Source organism: Malurus melanocephalus, unplaced genomic scaffold, assembly GCF_030028575.1.
Source record: "Malurus melanocephalus ecotype Western Australia unplaced genomic scaffold, MMel_1.1 scaffold_149, whole genome shotgun sequence".
Lineage (NCBI taxonomy): Eukaryota > Metazoa > Chordata > Aves > Passeriformes > Maluridae > Malurus > Malurus melanocephalus.
The window spans coordinates 1,069,320-1,073,151 of NW_026623381.1; positions in this window are offsets into that span (position 1 = coordinate 1,069,320).

The following is a 3,832-nucleotide window of genomic DNA, read 5'->3' on the forward strand; positions in this document are numbered from 1 at the left end:
GGAGGGGAAATGGGGAAGAGGTGCCTGACTGTTCCTGCTTCTCCTCACATGAGAAAATTGCTGTATGGCAGCGAATCAAGTATTCAAAGCTTTAGGGCCCCACCACTGATTGCAGATGACTTAACGAGCCATTTCAGTCCTCTGTGAGCAGGCTGGAAATGGCACTTGCCACTGTCATTGCAGGCATTTCGTCTTCCAGAAGACTAATTAGAAAAGCTTCCACGGTGCCCATAATATAGATAAGGTACCCARAATACCTCCAGCCCCAAAGCCCCAGTGGCAGCTGGGTCGGTTGATTTGCRCTTAATCCAGCAAAGGGTCTTTATTATATTTTCTTCAGACTGTTCTTAGTGCTGTGGTGCAGGAGGAAGATGCCTTTTTACATAACCAAACCAGAACTGAAACCCCTGACATGTATGTTTGGTAACCAGGCACCTCATTTAAGCTGAAACRGTGAGGAAAGAAAAATTATCCAAATATTTCCAGAAAGATACATTTCCAACCAACCCAGGATTAATACTGTCTGTTCCTTATTTGTTAAAGAGTTAGTGCCTCAAGGCTGTGCTGGAAGTGGCTTCTCATTATGCCAGTTCTACATGTATGCATATGTAGCCAGAAGGAACTGTCCAGTCTGCTCTGTGAAAGGACAAGCCAGATAATTTTATCTCCCTGTGTCAGTACACGGCTGGGCAGGGCTAGGTCTCTTAGAAAAGTATTCAGATTCCAAGAAAAACGTGAAGTTCCATAGCAGCCACAAAGCCATAGATCAKCTGTGCCGATGGCCAATTCCCCTTGTGCCTTAATTCTGCTGGAAATTGCTCTGGGTGTGCAGCCACAGGGCTTCATTCTGCCACATTAATTATTGAATCCCTGTGCACATCTCATAAATCCACYGCGAGTGGAGGTTCTGCAGCAGACATGATGGGTGATAGAGGCTGGGCTGTGTTTCTGGGTGCCTGTTTTAAGATATTTTTGTGAAGATCTTGGTCTGAGCTCTGCATCCGAGCTGCCTTTTGGCCGAATCCTCACTCCTCTGATTGACACTCTAATGGCCTGCTTTGTGCTGTGCCAAACGTGTTTATTTTCCTGGCAGGCCTGCAGCTTCTCCCCGGGGGAATGGCTTGTGCTGTGTGACACAGTTCTGCTCCACGGGGCTGTGGTTTGAAGCAGCACCTCCACACTCCCCGTGTGCCTCCAGGGAGCAGGAGAATGTCTGCAGAAAAACACCCCCCAGTGCTGTGGGGGAGATGCTCCCTGAATCAGCTCCTGCCCTCCTCTAATTAATGAAAGGCTGGACTTGTGTTGTCATCTCCTGCTGATTAATCCCCTTCCCCCAGCAGCAGCAGCGAGCTTTCCTTCTCCCAGTTTGGGTTGTGCAGCTTGAGGCTCGTGTGCTGTGTGGGAGCATCACCAGGACCTGCTTTCTGCTGTGCCTTCCCCACCCACGCCCCGTGCACAGYGGGGAAACTGAGGCACTGCAGAGTGTCACTCTTGTCCTCCTCCACTCCCCGCAGGGGATTGTGTTGTTTTATGAGTTCTTGTGCCAGAGGAATTTAAACTTGGAAATGCAGGGAACTGCATGAAAAGTGAATCACCACATGTAAATAAATCCCAGTGCCTGGGGATGTGGTTGTGCTCTCAAGGTGTTTCCCCACTCGAGCCCTAAGCCCAGCCTCACATCAGCAGCTYGGTGCCTTCCCAAGGGCCCCTTGTTCCTTCCATCCCTTTCTGCCGGGCTGGAACAGACTCATCATTCATTGTCCTCTAATTTAAGCGCCCATCTGACAGGCTGTTCCTTTCCTTCTCCCTGCTGCTCTCTTGCCCAGTGCATCCGCCCCCAGAAGGCGAATTTCTCTGCAGGGTGAGAAACAGAAACTTACAGCTCTGAGTATGATCTGAGGTGGGGCCAGACTGTGATCCTCTTGTTCTCCCCACTGACAGGACAACAATCATTTCCACTAAACCAAATTAGGACTCCTTTCCACCCCCATTTGAATTTCCCTTAACCCTCCCATGGGTGATGTTCCCTGACATTTTTGACCAGAAATGTTATTTTGTACCACAGCAAATGTTATTTTGTACCACACAACGCGAGTTATGAAAGGAGTGGCTTAGTCAAACTTTCTGTGGGTGAGATCTGTGGCTGTAGGGCACGGAAATGAGACGATCTTTGAGCAGAGGGGGATGAGGAAGGGTAAGAACGTCAGCTACACATTCTCTGCACAAAAACAGCTTGTGGAAAAGCCACGTGCGTCTGGCTGGCTCCATGCAGCTTGGAAAGGAGCTGGAAGGYTGGGAGCTCCCTGCCAGAGCTGCTGGGCTCACTCCCCTGCCCTTTGTCTCACCTGATCAGCCCGTGGCTCTCTGAGGAAGGAGCTGTCYCTGTCTCTTGCTCTGTGTTTGCACAGGGACCAGTCTGGGTCCCTCCATGGGGATTTGCTCCAATCTCTGAGGGCAGCCCTTAGCACCAAGGTTATTATTTTCTCACTTGAATCCCACCTGCTCTGCTTCACCTCCTGCCCCAGCAARTTCCCGTGGGATCCCGGGGGTGACACACACAGAGCAACAGCTGCTCTCCAGGTGCAGTGACAATGACAGTGACAGGCCGTTCTGGGGACAGCACCAACTGGAGGAGTTACAGGCGTGGGTTAGTTTGTGCTTTACTCACGGTAAAACCCCAACCTGGAGCTCTGCTCCACACAATCAAACACTTTAGGGAGGCATCACTACAAAGCACATCTGAAGAGTGACATCTAAATGTCTGCCTGCCCACCAGACTCCCTCCTTTCTCCACGAGTGTTGCTGTACTGACTTGACTTTCCCTGTGCTATATTTAGGTTAAACACAGATCCACCAAATGTCGCTGTTTCGTGTAAAACTAGTGTAAAGCCTTAGGAGTAGAAAGGCAGTTTTAACCACAAATCTCCACTATTTGTGTGCCCACCTCATCCCCCTGCTCCCTGGCTGAACCTTCAGCCAATTTAAAGCCAGCCAGATGAGCACAAATTACATTTAGAAAGTGCTCCATTCCGGTGTGGTTTTTAGCGAGTTCTGCCAGCAGCAAATTACATCGTTCCAGACCTTTTGAAGTATGTGTTTTTCTCACTGTTGAGCACTGACACCGTTACTATAATTAGAACGGTGTTGCTCTGTAGCAGCATCTAGTGCCAGAGCCGGAGCCCTGGCAGCACCTTTTCCTTTCCTGGCTGCGCTCCCCAGCCTGAGCTGCCGGTTCCGCTGGCCKGGAGCCACGGAGGAGCGGCACAGGCAGGTGCGAAGGGCTGTGCCTTGTCGCTCATTGCCGCTGGAACAAGCGGGGTGGCCGCTGGGGCCGGAGCGGGGTGTTGGTGCCCAGGAGCAGCATCCCAGCCCCTGCGAGCGCTCGCCCGTGGGCTGACATGGCCTCCTCCCGGCTCCTTCCTCTCCTGCCATCGCTCTAATGGCTCGTGTCATCGGCCTCACGATGACAAACGATGGGGAGAGGAGCCGCTCYGTTTCCAGGGCAACCCCGCTGGCTCCCCGGCTCCCGCTCCATCGCACCGACCGTGCGCCCGCAGCTCCGCCAGCGCTTCCCGGCGCTTCCCCGTGCCCCGTTTCTGTGCGGGGCTGAGCGGAGAGGAGCGGCCGGGGGTCGGGGTGGTGCCCTGGCTCCCTGCACCGGCCTCGGCTCCTGGAGGGGTCCTGCTGGGGACAGCCCGGGGGTTTCTGTCAGCCACGGGCCCAAACTCTTCTCGTGTTTACACCCCGCACCGCCCGCTCCCCGGCGGGCTCTGCACGGTGCCTTCCCGCTGCTCCTGTCACCCCCGCGGCGTCCCCAGCTCCCATTTCCGGG